General features: G+C 45.1%; 2 protein-coding genes across 4 annotated transcripts in view; one reads left to right on the top strand and one right to left on the bottom strand.

The window, feature by feature from the left end:
* Positions 1-12,475, bottom strand: part of NIF3L1 (NGG1 interacting factor 3 like 1) — a 179,298-nt gene extending 166,823 nt beyond the window's left edge. Inside the window, exon 1 of one of the 2 annotated variants that reach the window (XM_069244286.1) lies at positions 12,390-12,475. The gene's annotated coding sequence lies outside the window, so the exon portion shown is untranslated. Of the gene's footprint in view, positions 1-4,523; positions 4,652-12,389 lie in introns of those variants that run through there. The other variant, XM_069244287.1, reaches the window with a different exon arrangement.
* PPIL3 (peptidylprolyl isomerase like 3) overlaps positions 4,744-14,426 on the top strand; it is a 60,279-nt gene continuing 50,596 nt past the window's right edge. The window contains exon 1 of one of the 2 annotated variants that reach the window (XM_069244288.1): positions 4,744-4,885. The gene's annotated coding sequence lies outside the window, so the exon portion shown is untranslated. Of the gene's footprint in view, positions 4,980-14,426 lie in introns of both variants that reach the window. The other variant, XM_069244289.1, reaches the window with a different exon arrangement.

Raw genomic sequence — 14,426 nt, 5'->3', positions numbered from 1 at the left:
ACAGGAAGTATTTGAGCATCTTCCAGATCAAGAAGCCACAAACCTGAACGAATTTAAAATTTGTATTAAGAAGTTGGACTCACACTATCTGCCACAAGTTAGTACCGTACTTGAAAGGTTTCACTTTGGTCGACGCATTCAACGTTCAGGAGAAACAATTGAACAGTATATTACATAACTGCGCAAGTTGGCTTCCACATGTAATTTTGGGGCATCTCTGGAGGAAAGATTAAGAGACCAGTTAACGCTGGGTAGTAGTTCTGGGAAGGCCTGGGAGGGCATGTGGCATAAAGACAATTCATCTCTGCAAGACGTGTTAATTGCTGCAAAGAACTTTGAACATTCGAAAGCTTGTACTGAAGCTTTAAAAAAAGGAAATGCCCTTGGCCACTAATAATCTTGAGAGTAGGAAAGGAGATTTTGTACATAGTGTACAAAAGTCTAAATTTACTAACAAAGGAACCGAGACTAATAAAGGCATCTTCAGATCACAGCAAGGAAAATGTTTTGGATGTGTCAATGAAGGTCACTTTGCAAACAACAAAGGATGACCTGGTTGGAAAGCTACGTGTAAATCCTGTGGAAGGAAATGACATTGCACAACATGTTGCAGATCTGTGAAAGATTCGAAGAAGGTGCAATAAATAGATTTGAGTGAAATTGAGGAAGATCCAGAAGAAAATAATTATATTTTTCAAGTTAAAGGATCTTCTCCAAATGGACGTGTGGAACAAGTCAATGTCAATGGGTGTGTGATTAAAATGCTCTTTGAATCTGGAGCTAAGATAACTTTGATTCCAAAAGTATTTTATGAACAGTAGTTGGCTGGACGTGTTCAAATGTTTAAACCAGATATCAAACCGAGAGGTTATGGAGGTGTTCCAATACGACTGTTGGGATATTTTTGGGGAACCACTGAGTTTGGTGACATGATTATTCCAGGTAAAATATATGTTTCCATGAAGGGCGATTCATTAATAAGCTGATTACACCAGCGTGATCTCAATGTATTTTTAGATCCGAATGCTGATCCCCCCGTATGCAGTAGAAAGAATACGGTTAGAAGTGTGTGTGTTGATTCAGTTAACGTACAAAAGGAAGGGGGGGGCAATTGCTGGTCTAAAAGGTAGTCTAAGATGGACAAAAGAGTTTCTGGAAGTGTTTACCGAGAAGATTAGGTGTCTTAAGAAGTATTTACATCTAATAAAATTGAAATCCAATGCAAGTCCAAAGGTAGCTAAAGTAAGAGGTGTACTGTTGTCGGGACGAGACAGCATGAAGATGGAGTTGGATAGGTTGGTCAGTGATGGAATCATACAGGAGGTGGAGGCTACAGAGTGGTTGTCTCCCGTGGTTATGGCGCGCAAGGCCAATGGTGGAGTGAGATTATGCGTAGAATTGAGAGAGTTGAACAAAACGGTAGTTGTAGATCACTATCCTCTGCCTAATATATGCGAGTTGTGCTTCCTGGATGGTGCCAAGCACTTCTCATCCTTAGATTTAGCGTCTGCATACCATCAAATAATGTTACATCTAGACTGCCAAGAATTAACTGCTTTTGGAACACCGTTTGGTACGTTCAAGTATGTAAGAATGCCTTTTGGGCTGATTTCTGCTGCTGTAGTGTTTCAGAGGATTATGGAATATGTTCTTGGTGGTCTGGAGGGTGTAAGAGTATACCAGGATGATGTGCTGATTGTGGGGTCGAGTGGAAAGGAACATGATGTGCGTGTGAGAGCGGTATTGTCAAGGTTGACAGATGCAGGTTTGACCCTGAAGACAGAGACATGTAAGTTTGATGTAGGAGAGATTGAGTACTTGGGTCATGTTATAAGCAGCACAGGTATTTGATCCAAAGATGACCTAGTCAATAATATTAGTCGACTGAAAACTCCTCAAAGTAAGGAGTATTGAAGTTTTTGGGCATGACTGAGTTTTATAGTAAATGTATTTCTAATACGGGTCAAAGAACCACGGCTATGAGAAAACTCTTGCAAAAAGGGAAGGAATTCCTATGGACAGAAAAGTGTGAGGAAAAATGTTGTTTCTTGAAACAGTGTCTGAATGCTGCCCCAAATCTTGGCAGTTTTGATAGTAGGGATGAAACCTGGGTAGTGACTGATGCAAGCTCTAAAGGTTTGGGAGCAATGCTAATGCAAAAGGAAAATGGTGTGGAGCGGACAATATTATTTGTATCACGTGCGTTGAGAGGTGCAGAGTGTAACTATTCTGTGGTAGAAAAGGAGGCGCTTGCGGTGTATTGGTCAGTACGCAAGCTGACAAAGTTTTTGTGGGGAAGGAAATTTTTGGTTAAGATGGATCACAAACCATTGAAAGAGGTTTTGGGTAGGAAAGGGATTGATTTAGTGTCACTTAGGATACGAAAATGGGTTGTGGCATTGCAAGAATTTAATTTTGAGGTAGCGTACATTCCGGGTGTGGATGTGTTGGCAGATTGCCTTTCAAGGATGATGGATGTGGAAAGCAATACAGATGATTTTGGTGAGGACTCTGAAGAGGAAATTAAAGTTTGTGAGATTTCTGAAGGGATTGTGTCTGAAGAGCGGTGGAGGTATGAGTTGAAGAAGGATAAGGTTTTGATTAAAGTTATCTCTAGTGTACGTAATGGTTGGTGCGAGAAGAGTAAGTGTGAAGAATGTGTGAGAGGATTTTGGAAAGTTAGAAATGAGTTATCAGTAATGGATGGACTACTCATGAGGGGTACGAAGTTTATTCCACCTGTTGGTATAAGGGATGTGTTGATGAGGCATGCTCATGTTAGCCATATGGGTATAGCCAAAACAAAGGAAAGGGTGAGGGAAGGATATTGGTGGCCTGCCATGGATATAGAGATTGAAAAGTTAGTTAGGAATTGTGTTGAGTGTTCTGAGTGTGATAAAGGCTTGAAGTGTAGGACACAACCAATGGTCTTGAGGGAGCAAGTTAGTGGTCCGTGGTCGGACACAGCGATTGACATCTTGGGACCTATAAAGATTAACTGTTTTGATAGGTATGTTTTAGTGTGTATTGACATGTATTCACGTTGGCCAGAGGTGAAAATTGTGAATTCAGGAGTCTAGGGTGGTCATTGAATTTTTAGAAAGTTTATTTGAGAAAGAAGGTTTTCCTGCTTCTGTTCTTTCGGATAATGGTGTACAATTTACCTCAATTGAGGTGGAAAAATGTCTTCAGGACAGAGGTGTGAGACATAAAAAGGCTGCCCTATACCATCCAGAAAGTAATGGTGTTGTGGAAAGATTCATTAAGGTATTGAAAGAGAGTATACAGTTGGCATTGACTTCAAGTAGCAATTGGGAGGTTGCTGTTGAAAAAAAAGGTGAGGGAGTATTGTTTTACTCCGCATTCATCCACTGGGATTTCTCTGTTTCAACTGTTCAGAGGAAGGAGACCTAACACTAATATGATGCCCTTGTGGGTATCAGAGAAAAGATTATTGGTGGACAACCAAGTTGATGAAAGTGTGGATGGGAAAGAGAGAGAGAAAGCAAAAATGTTGCGTAGAAAGGTGCTGTATGATGAGAGAAAAGCAGTTAGAGAGACAGTAGTGAAAGAGGGAGACTGGTTGAAGATAGTCACCTAAGAAACTGGGTTTATCCAAATTCAGTCAACCTTTCAGGATGATTAAGGTGTTTAGGAATGTGAAGCTGGATAATCAGAATGTGGAATCTTAACAGAGTTGTAAAGTTTGTCCCAGTAAGGGAGAATGATTTGGAGGTGAGGATGTCAAGAAGTAATTCTGTGCAAAGATGCAGACCTCAACGTGTTTGGAAAAGGCCTTCTTATATGAAGTATTATGTGTTATAAAGTTATTATGATGATATGCATATATTGTGTATTTCTCTACAAGATGTATGTCAAGTTTACAATTTAAGGGTTAAATTCAAGGTGAAGGAATGAAATGTTATTGTTTTTTTATGGTGAATTGAGGGAGGTGGTGTGGCGTCTTGTGTTATGTTCTGGAATCTGCCCGGATTCCAGAAAGGAATGTGTGAGAGGGAGTGAGGAGAAGGAACTGAGAAGAGAGAGGTGACGGTTTAAAGTGTTGGTGGTTGGGGTCTTCGCTAGACGGATAAACCTTTGGATAAACACAATGGATTTCTACGCGTGATTCTTTTATCTCCAACTACCACAGTGTGAACATTATTTTATATGGAATCACCTTAAGATAACAGACCAACAAATAGTTGCACAATAGCTTGGAGGTTTAACCACGTCTTTGACCCTGTCCACATGGCACGTAGTTGTTTTATACGCTTCCACCACAGTTTCAGTGAAACAAAGCACGGGGATACTTCTCCAATTGAAACATTCCCAATAGTCTCAGTGTCAAGACCCGGGAGGGTCGCGCGCGATTATTGACCGTGCTGAACGTGGATTTTGAACTCCGCGCAAAGAAACCCGAAAGAGGCGAGAGCAGGAGAAAGCACCCCGCAGAGCCCTAAGAAGTGAGCACTGAGAATCCCGTGTAACCGCAGGTGCGGAATACACATATTAAAACTCACCGTTCTCGTGGCGGGACCTAAGTGACACTTTCAGATGGCAGCTCACAAGCGGCACGTTAGCTGCACCGGGGACATGAAATCATTGGCTCGCAAGCGCACATGCGGCTTGGGTAATGCTGCTGGCCGATTGGCACCCTAAGCAACTGTTCCCGACGTCACATTTGTATCCCGCCCATTCCCCCTCCGCTCACTGGAAGCGACGTGGTCGCAAGGCAGTGTATAGGCCGAGTGGCTCGCCTCCGTCCAAGTGCTCAGGTCCTGTAAGAGTGATGCTCCCCACCCGCGTGTGAGCCGGGCGCCGTACACTGAGAGGGGCTTACAGAGTCCCTAGTGAAGGGTCTCAACTGACGGACGCGTAGCAGGCAAGTCCTTAAGTACCACCGGCAATAAGGGAAGTGGCAGGTGGTCTCGGTGCATCCTGAGCGCGGCAACTGGACCATACGAGAGCTACCTAAGGTGATCCCAGCTATCGCGGCCAGCCTGGATTGTCGTGAGACAGCTGTGTGCAGCCTGGTTGTTGTGGTCTTGAATTAATTACACTTAGACATGTTAAATCAACAGTCCAGCCACGTTTGCCATGTTTACAAATAATGTGCTGCTCCAAGCAGGTTTTTCCTTTCAATTCTGGGACTTGTAGACTTGTTTATTATAATATAAAACATGACTAACTTTCCCAGAATTAAAAAAAAATCATGGCTTGGAGCATGACATCACGCGTGGAACTGGAAACTTGGCAGCAATGAATAAGTGACATGTTGGAGAAATGTTCTGGACTGGAGACTGCGTCCATAATAACCCCGGGGAAGTTGGCCTCCCTACATCTGGAGACCCCATTCAAAGAGTGTTTTAACAATTCTGTAAAAGCAGTGTAAATCCATCAGACATTAGATGCACCTAAGAAAGCAGCTTTCCTGGTGCGCGCTATATGCTTACTATTTGTGTATAATGAAAGAAGATCGAACAGCAGAAAGCTAACGAGGCAATTCATTCACAACAATACATATTTCAAAGCCTTCAAGTTCCCCATTTCGAAGCTCAAGTAGACGCTCCAGTACATGATTTTTGCTTTTCTTTCTGGTACTTTTAGTACTGAATTGGTAGTACTATACATATTACTATGTGATCCATAATCGAAAGGGAAAAAAATGCCTCATCTGGGTAAGCTACTCGGGCGTAGAGCATGGAAACTTTAGAGCTGTGATATCTACGTTCCCCTAGAAAAATCATAATGTTTGTTTAGTTTGGCTGCCAGGTTTAACTTATTATGTTTTAAGTGGGCAGATGAAATCAGCAGGTTGGTTTTTAAGGCATGTCTGCCTAAATAGGTCTGCTGGAAATGGGACGATATCCACTAGCATTATATACAGATGGCATTATTTTGTCTTTTTTTGGATCTAAGCCTACCAGGCATTGCAGCTGTCAGGTTTGCTAACAACATCCTGGGGACATTCTGAAAGCTTTCCTGGAAAAGCATTCCACCCTTTGCTTATCATTGGCTTTGTGTTTTGTAACTCACGTTTCTCTGCTTTCTGTTTACTGGCTTTATTTGTCTAGGCTGTCTAGCTTGTGTTCATCCCTTCGTGGAGCATAGGGTATTGACTATTCTTCCATTGAGTGCTCACTTTCTGTAAAAAAGGCCTTTAATTCTTGTTCTTCTCTTGTCACATTTGATGTGCATTCAAAGACAGAGAGGTCAAATGTCAGGCTCTTTCTTCCGTGGGAGCTTTGTGTTTACTTTTCTTTCTCTGACTTCAAACTAAGAGGATTTATGTGACAGTCTTGCTGTGGAAACACAGGCTTTGTTACAGAACTCAACAAAATTTAAATGTCTGTAAAGGAATTGTGGAGATATTTCAGAATACATGAGAGTTAGGAAAGCACAAATGAAGCACATTTGTTAGTAATTCTGAAGTGTGGTGGATTTCTTTTTTTTTAATACGATCAAAATAAATCAGTACACTAGGTGATTACATTACCAAACATTATCTTTTGTGTGCTATATAATTTTATCAGTAAAACTATGTCTCTGCAAATGTAATTGTTAGAAATGGGGTCTCTAGTTGGCAGTTGGTTTTCACCCTGTCCAAGTAGGGACCCTCACTCTAGTCAGGATAAGGGAGATACCTGCTAAGATAACCTGTGCTCACCCCCTTGGTAGCTTGGCACGAGCAGTCAGGCTTATCTCAGAAGCAATGTGTAAAGCATTTGCACATAACACACAGTAATAAGTGAAAACACTACAAAAGGACACCAAACCAGTTTTAGAAAAATAGCCAATATTTATATAAAACAAGACCAAATATGATAAAAATCCAACATATAGTAATAACAATATGAATTCTGCAAGATTTACTCAAAAATACAGTTCCTTGAAGTAGATAACTCCACTTGGGGCTATCACGGTGTCATGATCAACAAAACCAACAGTTCAGGCCGGCCGCGGCATTGCAGGACAGCTACGGTGTCAGGAAGACCCACGAACAGTACCTTGGATTTGCAGGGCATAGTGATCCACGCGGTGAGCTCCGGAGAGCGGCATCGCGGTGTCGGTTCCTGAGTCGGTGTAGGAGTTGTCAGGCCCTTGAGGTCACACGCGTTGCGGATTGAACTCCAGGCTGATGAAGTCAGATGCGCCGGCGTGGATGACGTCGGGGCTGCGGTGCGAAGCGGGACGATGCGACAAGCGGTGTCCACAGGTCACGATGCAGGCAGTGGTTTGGTGACGGTGTCCAGCGAAGTCGGTGAGACCAGGGATGCAGTGTGAAACAGGCGGTGCGATGTGCGGTGTCCACAGGTCACGGTGCAGGCGGCGTAATCGTTGCTGCTGAAGCGTTGTCGTCGGTAGGCCCAAGTCAGCGGTGCGGGACAGGACGGTGCTTCGTGGCCCTCATGAGGGGTGTCCACAGCTCACGGTGCAGGCAAGAAGCCTGGTGACGACACAGGAGTCGATGGTGCTGGCGTCGGTGGACTGGGGTTGTGGTGTGGGATGGGAGGATGCTTCGTGTTCCTCACGAGCAGTGTCCACAGGCCACGGTGCAGGCTGTGGTGCTGGTGTCAGCAGGAACGGCATCGTCTGGGATGCCCAGGCTGCGGTGTGAGCAGGTGATGCCGGAGTACGCGGCCCACAGGTCGCCGTGCGAGCAGCGGCTCGGTGAAGTCGTCCAATAACGGCATCGGAGAGACCAGGGCCATGGTGCGAAGCAGAGCAATGCGACTCCGTGTGGGCGCGGCAGGTCACGGTGCAGGCCTGCGGCGTCGTTGGCGTTATCGCTGTGGTTTCTCCTTTTGAACAGCACAAAACACACAGTTCCCAGGGCTGCAGGTCGAGGAAACTGAAGTCTTTGGTGTCCCTGAGACTTCCAAAAGGAGGCACGCTCTACTCCAAGCCCTTGGAGAATTTTCTCAAGCAGGACACACAGCAAAGTTCACCCTTTGCACTCTTTTCAGGCAGAAGCATCAACTGCAGGCCAGTCCAGCAAAGCAGCACAGCAAAGGGGCAGTACTCCTCCTTCAGCTTTTCTCCTTGCCGAAAGATTCTAAAAGTCTGGGGTTTTGGGTCTTCTCCTTATACCCAGTTCTGCCTTTGAAGTTGGCAAACTTCAAAGCAAAGTCTCAAGTGTTAGCAAGATCCTTCCTTGTCCAGGCCAGGCCCCAGACACTCACCAGGTGGTCGGAGACAGCATTGTGTGAGGGCAGGCACAGTCCTTTCAGGTGTGAGTGACCACTCCTCCCCTCCCCTCCAGCACAGATGGCTAATCAAGATATGCAGGCTACACCCCAGCCTCCTTTGTGTCACTGTCTAGCGGAGAGGTGTGAACAGCCCAACTGTCAAACTGACCCATATGGGGAATCCACAAACAGGCAGAGTCACCGAATGGATTAAGCAAGAAAATGCCTACTTTCTAAAAGTGGCATTTTCAAACTAACAATCTAAAAACCAACTTCACCAAAAAGATGTATTTTTAAATTGTGAGCTCAGAGACCCTAAACCCCTTATTTGTATCTGCTCTCAAAGAGATTCTGCGCTTTAAGGATATTTAAAGGCAGCCCCCATGTTAACCTATGAGAGAGATAGGCCTTGCACAGTGAACACCGAATTTGGCAGTATTTCACTGTTAGGACATATAACACACACTAGTATATGTCCTACCTTAAACATACACTGCACCATGCCCATGGGGCTACCTAGGGCCTAATTTAGGGGTGCCTTACATGTATTAAAAGGGAAGGTTGAGGCCTGGCAAGTGGGTACACTTGCCAAGTCGAATTGCCAGTTTAAAACGGCACACACAGGCACTGCAGGTCTGAGTCATGTTTACAGGGCTACTAATGTGGGTGGCACAACCAGTGCTGCAGGCCCACTAGTAGCATTTGATTCACTGCCCCTGGGCACCTCTAGGGCACGGTACTAGGGACTTATTAGTAAATCAGATATGCCAATTATGGATAAACCAATCCACAGTACAATGTATATGGCTAGCAGTTGCACTGTAGCACTGATTAGCAGTGGTAAAGTGCGCAGAGGCAATAAACCAGCAAAAACATAGTCAAAAACCAGGAGGTCAGAAGTCAAAAAGACATGGGAGACACGCTAAAAGGTTGCCAGGTCTAACAGTAATGTTCATTTCAATTGAAAATGTGTTGTCTGCGATGGCAGTGCGCTGCCACATCATGCATACTCCACACTGTGCCACTCCACTCTACCACACTCTGTGCCACTCCATTCTAAGCATGGCAGTCTGCTCTACGACACTCCGCTCTACTCTGACACTCCATTCTACAAAACTGCGTTATATAACACTTCCGTTCACTCCACGAATCTCCAGTCTGATACGTCACTCCACTCTACAATATGCCACACCACTGTACTCTACGACACGCTACTTCACTCTACGACACTAGACAACATTCCAATGCATAACACTGCACCACTCCGCTACACTTCAGGACCCTCTACACCACTCTGCTCTACGGCCCTCCACTCTACTCCACTGCACCCTCCTCTATGCCACTAGCTTTTAGCCATGTTGAAGAGCAGCCACACTGGTGTACAACTTTGCTAAAACACATTGGCAAAGCCAATTGCTCTTGCATAGGCAAGACCAATGGACTTTGCCAATGCTTGTTGTGCCAGAAGTTATGATGTGGTTGCCCCAGAAATTGATATTTTTTTTACTGCTCTTGTGGTCTCTGGTCCATTGCAAACCTCCATCCACTTAGTTTAATCCCGCTGTTTTGCAATCTTCGATAATTGGAGAAAAATGACTGAATTCGCTGATGTCAATCAGACTCAATTGGACCTTCATTTCCCAACTCTTCTCCAGTTCTTAAAAGGAATGAACACATCTCCAACTATTTCTTCTCCTCTAACTCTAACATCTCACACAAAAGTCTCTCTACCACCAGACCTTCCACTACCCCCAACAGCCATTCCTACTCAAAGCACCTCTAACTCTCATAGAATATCCTTCAGGATACTTTCCAAGTCACTAATTTTTGCATAATACAGTGTACTCACCTTCCTCCAGCTCCTGGAAAAGTGGACATTATTCTCAATTTTTCATGGTCTCAGTGGGGCAAATATTGTGACCCTCAACCCTTGTAGATCCAGCTGGGCACCATCACAGGCACTCCCTGTCACTTAGTGATGTTCTTCCTCTTTCGTTGTCACCTGTACTCTTGACTATTTAACCCCATGAAGACTCCTACTACCTTCTTAGACAGCTCACTATCTTACAACTCTCCTGTTCACTTGATACCTCCCTTTCCATACAAATTTGCTTTTTTCAGTCGTCAACCAGATTCCCTCGTCTTGTTTGCATAACAAAAAGTCTCCACTTTTATGTTTTTTTAGTTTCATTCCTACTTTGTATTTTTTACGTTTCTCAGCTACTATTGGTGGCATCATCGTCCCCTGCTTCTGACCCATCTCCTCCTGCCTTCCCCTTGCGTATCCCCTTCAACTTTTCCAACTGAGGTTGAAGCCTATTTGCCTCCCCATATCGTCCCTCTATTCTCCTATCCTCTAATTCCTCTAATTCTTGGTCACTTTTTCCATTCTCCTCAGCTACTGACACCTCCTTTCATGTACATTCCTTAAATAAAAAATATTACCTTGGATCGCATCATGGACCTTGGGATTTCCAACTATGACTTGCACCCAAATTAAGAAATGAAATCTGCAGTTCTTAAGAAACCTGAGTTAGACACAAACATTGAACCAAGATTAAATTAACCGGGTATCTTGGTTTTGGCCAGACTGCAGAGGTGCTAACAGCTGAGCACAACAGACATAAAAATTGTAGCCCTGAGAGCAACCATTGGCTTAACAGTGACAGTCCCAGCCTCAATGATTACAAAAATGTGTCTGTCCCAGTAGGACTCTTGAATACATTCCTGTCCAATGTACACTGTAACTCGCAGGCAAGGACACCTATTGAGACTCAGTTCATACTCAATATTATCTTGCTGGACTTCCTCTGTCACAAAATAGGGGCCCTTAACATGAAAATTACTCATATTGAACAGCTGCTATTCAGCCTTAGCTCTGCCGTTACCCCTTTTGCTATGTTTGTATCTACCCAAATGTGGCATGTTAAAGCCCGGGTCGTTATGCCAAGAAACCCTCACTCAGATAGTCTGTCTCTCCGTCCCCTCCTCTGCACCTCCCTTTACCTCCCAGGACGTCATTTGGAACCTGATGAATCGATATGACCTTCACACTCCTTGTTAGGTCAGCATAAGCGTATGGACTCTTGTGTACTTTTAGTAATATAGTATACTTCTGTGGGCTTAAAGCCATTACATTTGTTAGTTTCAGTGTCATTTAAAAATCCTTGCTTGCTAGTAGTCAGTCCAGCCTCTTTGTCCATCATTTTCCTCTCCGAAAGGGCAGTGCCCCAGTACTTGTACCCGTCCACTTGTCCCATTGTAGCATCTGTTTGGGACTACTTTTACATTTCTCTCCGAGCAATTGATCAGAGCACAAGATGTTTTCAGTCGCTCTAAGGTCTGTTTCTGAAAGCAGTGCTGTAACTCATGTTCTTCTCTGATGACACTTGCTGTGCATTCAAAGACAGTAATGCCAATGCTCCAATAAACCTGAGATTATCATCTGAGTCAGTGTATTTCTTTCATTATTACCCAAATGTTGAGGCTTTTTATCGAGGGCACCTGTTTCCGCTCCTCCCCTGGCACCGTTTTCAAGCACGGAACCACCCATGCCACTGTGTGGTAGTCCTCATGGCTGATTCTGGGCGGGGTGACCAGGAGGCAGTCTCTTGCGCAGCAAGCAGCCCCTGCATAGCTTTACTTCCTGAGAGTGTCCCAGTCACCATAACTGACGTTTCCCCCTCATCTTAGCCGCCCCAGCCCTCCTTGCTCCATGCTCACACAACCATTCTGCTTTTTATGGGCGAGCACAAAGTGCTCGTCAATTCTGTAATCTCTCTTTGGGCTTGAAACCACGCCCGTGCCTCGTCAGCCACTTACATTGGTTTGTGGGCTTGCCTTTTAAAATCCGCTTGCTTTCATTTGTGAAAGGCATGCATACGTCATGCCTTTTCTAGTGTTTAGCCCACTAACACAGCACCGGTAAAGTACCAAAAACCTACAAGGCTCGATGTTTTCAGCCTGGAGTCCGGACTATTTTATCAGTTTATTTTCCACGTAGCGTGATCGCGCTGCATTTTACATAAAGCGATCGTGCTGCGTTTTATTTTTTTGCTGTAGAAAAATAGCTCTAACGCGAACAAATGCAAGACCCGTGCATTGAAAATGCTTGTTTTTTTACTGTGCCCACCTCCTCCTGTCCTTCCTGCAAGAGTTCAGTTTTAAGCTGTATCGCAAGCAAGCGTGCAAACTCACTTATCGTGCACACAGTCTCTCATCCTCTCCGGTTCGCATCCTCTCTCTCCCACCCCGCGCGCACACTGCTAGCAGTGACGTCACAGCTTGTGGAGCCAGGAATGGAACGGAAGTGAGCGTGGGGGAGAGCGTTCAAAAATGACAGCTGCTTCTCCGGCCTTTCGAATTCCAGAGTGAATTAAAAAACACACAGGCCTGTAAATCTTTCTCTTATTAGCATGGGTGGCGTACACTGGGGACTGACAGTAGTCCAACCCTCACTGAACGCCTGTAGACAGGTGGCGCCCTACTCTCTAGGGCCCCTCACTATCTCTGAACATCACGCTTGCACAGTAATGACGCAGTGCCTCCAGGACTTTCTGGTACTCGTGAGTGCGTTGCCCACGAGTACGAGTGGTGCACGCCAACTACACCAACTGAAAACATGACCGGCGTAGCCATATTCGAACACTGACAGGCCTCCGATGACAGCATCACCAGGCCGGAAGCCGACGCTCTCCCACCTGTACCGGCAACTGGAGCGAGCAGCACCTGGAAGCAGAGCAGGTGCACGCAAGAAATGTGAACCTCTCATTACTCGTTAGGACTCCTCTCTGGGGAGCCACTTCAAGTTTCCTACTACAACGTAAACCATAAACAGCGCCCTTTAAGCGCATAATTGATGCATAATTATCGGCAGTCTAAATTAAACCGGCACTGGGGCTGCAAAGCTGTTGTGCCAGCACCAGTTGGGGAAAAAACGGCAGCAGCAGGGTGGTAAGTCTTTGCAGCCCCATTGCCTACTCAAATATCAACATAGCCCTAGGTTTGACTTTTTTTTTTTACATAATGCTCTAAGCTGCCTTATAACTGCGCAGGTCGCTACTAGAGGATACAGTTGAATCGAGGCAGGATGGAGACAGTTGCAGGTAACGTGGCGAGCACTGTGAATCAGACCTAAACCGGGAGTAGATCTGATGGCATGCATAAGGGTCTTCAGGGCCACTCGTCGCGTGCCCATCAAAATGCCCAAGAACTTCTGACTTATCTAACCAGGCCAGTAAAATGGACTAATGACCCCGATCAAGGGTTATCCACTGGCCTCGAGCTCGATGATATTACATGTGCCTGATCATCTCAAAAACCGTGTACTGCAAGCAACTCTTTTTAATTACATTTGTGGATTTACGCAGACTGGTCCCATTGTGGCTGGTGGCAGAAACAAGGGCCTTTGAAGGATTTTCAAAAAGGCCACTCTTAGACCCTCCTCAGAAAGCCATGAGAAGGTGGAAGTGTGGGCTCAGAGAACATTAGGCAGTGCAGTGGATTGGGGGTAGCATAGATGTAATTTTAAGCAAAAGAGAACGTTTTGTGGGCTAAATACAAATGCAGTCTTTAGAGAGAAGGAACAGCGCAGCTTCTGTGACTATATCCAAGGTTGTGGCGTGTAACTCCCAGGTAGGCGAGCACACACTCTCCTCTCCCTTATCCTCAGACATGGTGGATACCGGCTTCCTCCGGCTCCAGCCAAAGAACTAGGCGACCAGGCTGCATGCTTGAGGGAGGCAGAGTAAACACCTAGGAACAAAGAGGTGAACTGCTAGAGCCAGTGCTAGGCTGAAGCGCACGCCCACTCATGATTTAAGTAAAGCACACAAATCATGCCCACTTGTTTTTCTTGTTACTGATTTGTCCTCCCACTGACTAATTCTCTGTGTGCTGTCCACTTTCCCTCATCCCTTACCTCCGTCCTTGCTTGCCCATCACTGAGACCGCATTAGGTTTCCTAACCTCGATCGCAGCAAATCTTTTTCTCATCCCCAGGGCTTTAAGTGGGATGAAAAAACTGGGGGTCTATTCAAGGGGCGTGCCGATATAATTATGGGTGTGTCTTAAAACACTCAAGTTAGAAATCTCTGCTTAGCATAGTGTGCTGCCTGACTGGTATTTTTGCTGTTTCTTTCTATCGTTGCATCCAGGCACATAATACAACAAGTAACATTACACCTACACAAGCCAGGGCTATTGGCTTTGTCAATGGTTATTAATTGCATAAGA

Source organism: Pleurodeles waltl, chromosome 7, assembly GCF_031143425.1.
Source record: "Pleurodeles waltl isolate 20211129_DDA chromosome 7, aPleWal1.hap1.20221129, whole genome shotgun sequence".
Taxonomy (NCBI): Eukaryota; Metazoa; Chordata; class Amphibia; order Caudata; family Salamandridae; genus Pleurodeles; species Pleurodeles waltl.
The sequence above is the reverse complement of the archived record's forward strand: the minus strand, read 5'-3'. Positions and strand labels throughout refer to the sequence as shown.